At 42.5% G+C, this 6000-nt stretch overlaps 1 protein-coding gene across 3 annotated transcripts in view; it reads right to left on the reverse strand.

The window, feature by feature from the left end:
- Positions 1 to 4495, reverse strand: part of STX7 (syntaxin 7) — a 42121-nt gene extending 37626 nt beyond the window's left edge. For all 3 annotated transcript variants that reach the window (XM_045499642.1, XM_045499644.1, XM_045499643.1), the window contains exon 1: positions 4366 to 4495. The gene's annotated coding sequence lies outside the window, so the exon portion shown is untranslated. The remainder of the gene's footprint in view (positions 1 to 4365) is intronic.
- Positions 4496 to 6000: the final 1505 nt, after the last annotated feature.

Here is a 6000-nt window from a genome sequence, read left to right on the forward strand (position 1 = left end):
CAGAATCTGAAGTAGAATCCAGACTCTGTGCTGTCAGCACAGAGCCCAACGCCGGGCTCAAACTCACAAACTGTGAGATCATGACCTGAGCCAAAGTTGGACGCTCAACTGACTGAGCCACCCAGGCGTCCCAAGCCTACTGGTGTTTTTAGAACATGCATAAACTTGTGTAGCCATCACATCACTTTTAGAACATTTCATTACCCCCAAACAAAGCCCACACCTACTAGCAGTCACTTTTCATTTCTCTGCAACCTCTCCAGCTGTAGGCAACCACTAATCTACTTTATGTTTTCATAGGTTTGTCTATTCTGTACATTTCCTATGAACAGAATCATATAATGAGCTCTCTCATGACTGGCTTCATTCTCTTTGCATGTTGCCAAGGTCCATCCATATTTTGGCATGGATCAATACATCATTCCTTTTCACTGCCAAATAATACTTCACTGCATAGATAGGAGCAATTCTCTCCTGGCTCAATGACATCTTTCTTTTTCCTTTTCCTCTATCAACTAGATCTCTAGAAAAACTGTCTCACAGCCAACACAGATATAATGAATGAGGAAATGTTTCTCATTGACTCTCTTCGGGAGGCTCCTTCCTAAACATACATAGATTTATAGCATTCCCCTTAAGCCTCAAAACTCATGCAAGCCTAACCTAAGCCTTCTCTGTGTTTTTTTCAAGGCCCCTTTTTTTCCTCTTCAGAGAATTAGCCAATTATTTACAAACACTACCAGTTTTCCTCATCTCTTTACTCAAGCAACTAAATTAGTGAAAGTTCCTACAGGTGAGATAACTGGGCTCCATTCATCCAAAGAGCTGTTGCTGCTGCTGGATTGGCTGGAATTTCTTTAGAGACAGGGCACAGTGACTGTTAACTCAGCTCTGTGTTGAGTGAAGAATGAAAAGAAATTTGCAAATGATGGAAGAGAAATATACACAAAAACTCAACAAGATTAACCATGGCTAACTGGTATTTCCAAAGCATTGTTTTACATTTATTTTCTCAGTTGATTCTTGCAACAAATCTCTGAGGTAGGTTCACTTGTAATTCTGATATTTCACATGAAAAAATTGAGGCATAACAAGAATAAGTAACCTGCCTAATCTAAGAGCTAAAATTTGAAACTACATCTTACAGCCCATATTTTTAAAACACTAAACCATATTGCTTCATTGTGTAACAAAAACTCAGGGCAGGTGAGCCCAATCCATTAACCTTTTTGCAGACTCTACTCTTAGGATGAGGAAACAGACCTGGGATGACTATATGAGTAGATCAACGTAACACAGATGAATAGCTCAGTCCTTTTCTCTCTTATTCTGCCAATAGAGATATCTAAGAGACAACAATGGTTGGTCTTTCTGATGACAAAACATGAGAAATAAAGGAGCCAAATGACTTTACTGCAAAAACATATATACAGATAGATGGACTATAATTATAGCTAACTATAAATTGACATCAAAAGCTTATGATCATTGCATTTTGGCCTGGAATCAACCACGTTATTCTGATAGCTGCTGTCTACTTCAGTCTCCAGCACCTGGCTGGAGTTAACAAGCACTAAAGCACTGCTGATGAATATTTTCGAAAGAACAATCAGAATTCCCAGTTTTATTGCTCAGAATAACAATAACTCATTATCTATACCTGCTCTATCAAGTCCTCGAGTATAACATGTGAGGCTAGTAGCTTATAACAGCCACTGTAGAAATATAGAACATTCTACCACAGCATAAAGTTCTATTGAATAGTGATCATGTAGACATCTCAGCAATTACTTTTCTATGAAAACATATAAACACTATAAAGGGAAAAAAGGAAAGAGAGGATCAAAGTGCAATACTCATAATGAGGATATTCTCAAGACTTTCTGGAGAGCACAAATAAAAGAACAAAGGGAATTGTGAAACTGTAATTGTCAAACACTTCCCCCAGGTAATACCGGACACATTGCAGAATCCTAGATTCCCATTAAGCATACATCTCATGCTCTATAAATCGAACACAAACGGAGCTATAGAAATAGTTTCACTTTTTGAAGTGGAAGTACGAGCATAAAACACTGGACTTCCCTCTATACCCCTTGCGCCCAAAGTATACGTTCCCAGAGGGGCAAGGCTGTGTATTTTTTGTGAGCTACTCTAGTCTCGCTACCTGGTTATGTAAGAGGTGCTTAATAAATATCTGTAGACTGAATGAATAAATGTACCTATTTCCTAAAAGAGCACATACCTAGTCTGAGGATAAATAATACCAATTCTAAGATATTAAATTCCAGTGTCTTCTTTTAGATCCTAAATGTACAGGCTTACTACTGCCTTAGGGCCTTTGAGGAGTGCCGTTTTCTATCCCTGGAAGGCTCTTCCCGTGATCTCCACATGACTGGCTCCTTTACTCCAGCAAGGTCTCATCGCATGCTAGAGAAGTCTTTGCTGACTATTCGGATCTGAAGTGAGAAGTCACCACTCTTGCCACTTTCTGTTTATCTAATTTCCTTTATCATGGTGCTAATCGTCATTTAAAACGATCTAGTTAGGGGCGCCTGGGTGGCTCAGTCGGTTAAGCATCCGACTTCGGCTCAGGTCATGATCTCACTGTCTGGGGGTTCGAGCCCCGCGTCGGGCTCTGTGCCGACAGCTCAGAGCCTGGAGCCTGCTTCAGATTCTGTGTCTCCCTCTCTCTCTGACCCTCCCCCATTCATGCTCTGTCTCTCTCTGTCTCAAAAATAAATAAACATTAAAAAAAATAAAAAAAAAAAACTTTAAAAAAATAAAAAAAATAAATAAAACGATCTAGTTAGTGTGTTGTTTATTATCTGTCCCTACCTTGGGGATATAAGCACAAGACAACCTTGTCACCTTGTGGAATTTGCAGTATCAGGTGCATAGATGTTCCACGAACATCAAGGTGATCACTCTATGGCCATGAGCATTCTCTATCTAAACCAAATTAACCCAATACTTTAGCTCAGCATCTCTGTCCATTGCACTATTATACTATTCGGCTTCATTCACAATACCAAGGATTACTTTTCACCCTTCTCATACACTAAACTTTCAAATTAAATGGAATCGTGGCAAACTTTACTCAAGACTTCCTGCAGATGTTTCATATAATTTATTTTTCCACCCCCAGCACTGAACTAAAGTTTGGTATCCTAACCAAAACCATATATAACTGTTTTATCGGGAGCAGCACAAACCAAAAGTAGATACAACTGCGTTATCGGGAGAAGCACAAGTAAAAAGCTTAAGAAAAATGATGCAATCTTTAATGGGTTACAATGGTATTATATTAACTTCTACAGAAAGTTTGAAACTAGAGCATAATTCTTAATTAGTCACAGTCTGAGACGAACTTCTCAAGGCGGCCTGAAAAGCAGAGGGCGTCCACATCACAAGACACTGCTGAACACCTGCTAGAAGTCTCTGCCCGCGTGAGGCTGAGGCTGCCCCCAGAAGAAACGTCCACCTGCAACATTACTCAACAGCACAGCACTTCATCATCATTTTCTTCCAGATTCTGTTCGAGTTTTAAATTATATACAGTTACAGCTAAAATACAATTATCTGAATTAAACAAAATATGTATAGAAGAGCCAAACAAATACAAGAAACTTGAGAGGAAAAACAAATAAATAAAGCATTTGACCAGAAAGGTAATGTTATTTTTTCCTCTGTGTCTGAATTTTTACAAAGTAACGACCTAAAAAAACAAGAAGCCGGGGTTCCGGGGAGGACCTTGAAATATTTTACGTGTTTTTTAAAGGTCTTCACGTAAACCAATTAATGACGCGTACGGAGAAGATCAAAGAAGGTTAGGTCGTCTTCAGGCCAAACAAAACCAACTACAAGCTGCCCCCGAATAAATGCATATGGTTCCTTTACTGCAGCATCTATTTTCAGTTCCTCTGTATTCGGGAAGAGAACTTTAAACTGTGTCTTCTAACTCTGTAAGTTGCAAAGAGGAAGAGGTCACTCGAAGTCCTGCTCGCTCCAGGCAGAAGCAGGATTCCGGAGCTCCGCCCCAGCGGGCCCCGGCGCCGGCCCCGCCCGAGGGTGCGCGGGAGCCAGCGCGGCCGGGGAGGCGGCGGGGATGCGGCGCTGCGGGTGCAGGGCTCGCGGAGCCGGCAAGGCCGGCGGGATCCGCTGGACCGGGGGCGCGAGCAGCGGTGGCGCTCCGGGGCTGGGGCAGCGCCCGCCTTCCGCCTCCCGACCACAGCCGCAAAGCGCAGGGCGGCGGCCACCTGACCACGCTCGCAAACAAGGAGGCGCGGCAGCCGCCGGGAGTTCGCGCCTCTGGGCCAGGGACCCCCCCCCCCCCCCCCCCCCGCCTCCCCAGGTTCCTCTTACCCCAACCTCCTCGGCTTTCTCCTCCTCCTCCGCCGGCCCCAGGCACCCACCGGCCCCAGAGCCCCCAGCTAGATTCTCAGCTGATGGGCGGTGGCGCTGGGACGCCCAGTGCGCATGCCCGCAGTACAGCGCTGGGAAGGAGGCGGGCCTCGCTCCCTTCCCGTTGGCCAGCAGGATTGAGTGACAGCCGTTCTGCTACGCCCCCTGGGTCTCTAAGCTGGGAATGGGGGTACTAAGAAAATTGGAAGGGAGGTTGTTTTTTGTGGGTTTTTTTTTTTTTTTTTTTGAGGCCTTGAATTATGGAAGGCTAACGCCTTAGCCAACCTGAAATAAACAAGGTGAGGGAATGAAGCAGCCGTCTTTATCGGGTGATGGCGGCCTCCCTACACTCGGGTCTTGAGCCCGCCCCATCAGGTCCTGCCCATCTTGTCCTTAGTCTGCAAGTAGAACGTTTTCACAGATCCATTAAAAAATGCTAACGCAAATATGCAATCCTAGCAGGAACAATGACAGAATAAGTGAAGAGTCACCTCCGTGTGCCCACTTAGTAGACAAGTTTTCATAGCACGTACAGGCCATTCTAAGAATTTCTGAAGGATAGAGAGTAGTTTTAACGGGGTTTGAAAAGAGCAGAGAATGTTCTGATGATAAATATTCAAACGTAATGTAATTGTTAGATAAAAGCATCGATTGCTTTTGGTGAAAGACATATTCGGCAAATTAACTAGAAGATGAAAAGACTTAAGGCCTCACTATTTTCTGAAAAGATCTTCAGGACATGAAAGTTCTAGATGCACTAACGCGATAAAAACCACAACCAGAATATTTTGAATTGGTACCCCCTGAGAAAATTCTAGGTTGTTTAGCATTATACATACATATATACGTAAGGGAGTGAGGTCAGACAGCAATAAGAAACACAAGGGTCTCTCGGGTTATTTTTTATTGTTCTACTTTTAACAGAAAAATGGGAACAAGAAATATTTCCTATTTCACATCTTTCCTGAAGAAAACTACAGTGCAAGTGTTTTAATAAACGACAACTTATATTCTGCCTCTGAAAAGGGGACAATAGAGTGAGAATACTGCCCAAACAGAAGGCACTCATCCCATCTAAAGACAGCACGATTCAGCTAGCACCAAGTGCAGACTTCTAAGAAATTCAGATTTTTATGTGAAATGCCCTTTTTCAATATTTTTAAAATTTTATAAAACATTATGAGATCAGATAAAGTAGGTATTTCAACTTCTATAATAGGCAATAGTTTCAACCATAGAGTATTAAAAAAAAAAACAAAACAAACTGGAGGGGTCCTTATAGAAAATCTAGCTCTACTTCCTCATTTAGGAAGAAGATTATAGAAACTGAAAGCCAAAGAAACTTCATCAAAACACACAAATAATTATGAGCATCACAGGTCCAGATGACTTCATTCAGAATCCCCAATTCTTCCCACCATTATCTTCCACTCAGCAAATATTCATTGAGAACCTGCCGTGTGCCAGGTACTGTTCCCAGAGCAGCACATATCCAGGTGAGTAAGGTGTATAGTATTTTCCCTCAAGGAACTTAAGGAGTGAGATTCTTCCCAGGATAGTGGAAGAGGTGCTGTGATAAAGATTTAGTAGGCAAGT

This window comes from Leopardus geoffroyi, chromosome B2, assembly GCF_018350155.1.
Source record: "Leopardus geoffroyi isolate Oge1 chromosome B2, O.geoffroyi_Oge1_pat1.0, whole genome shotgun sequence".
In the NCBI taxonomy this organism is placed as follows: Eukaryota; Metazoa; Chordata; class Mammalia; order Carnivora; family Felidae; genus Leopardus; species Leopardus geoffroyi.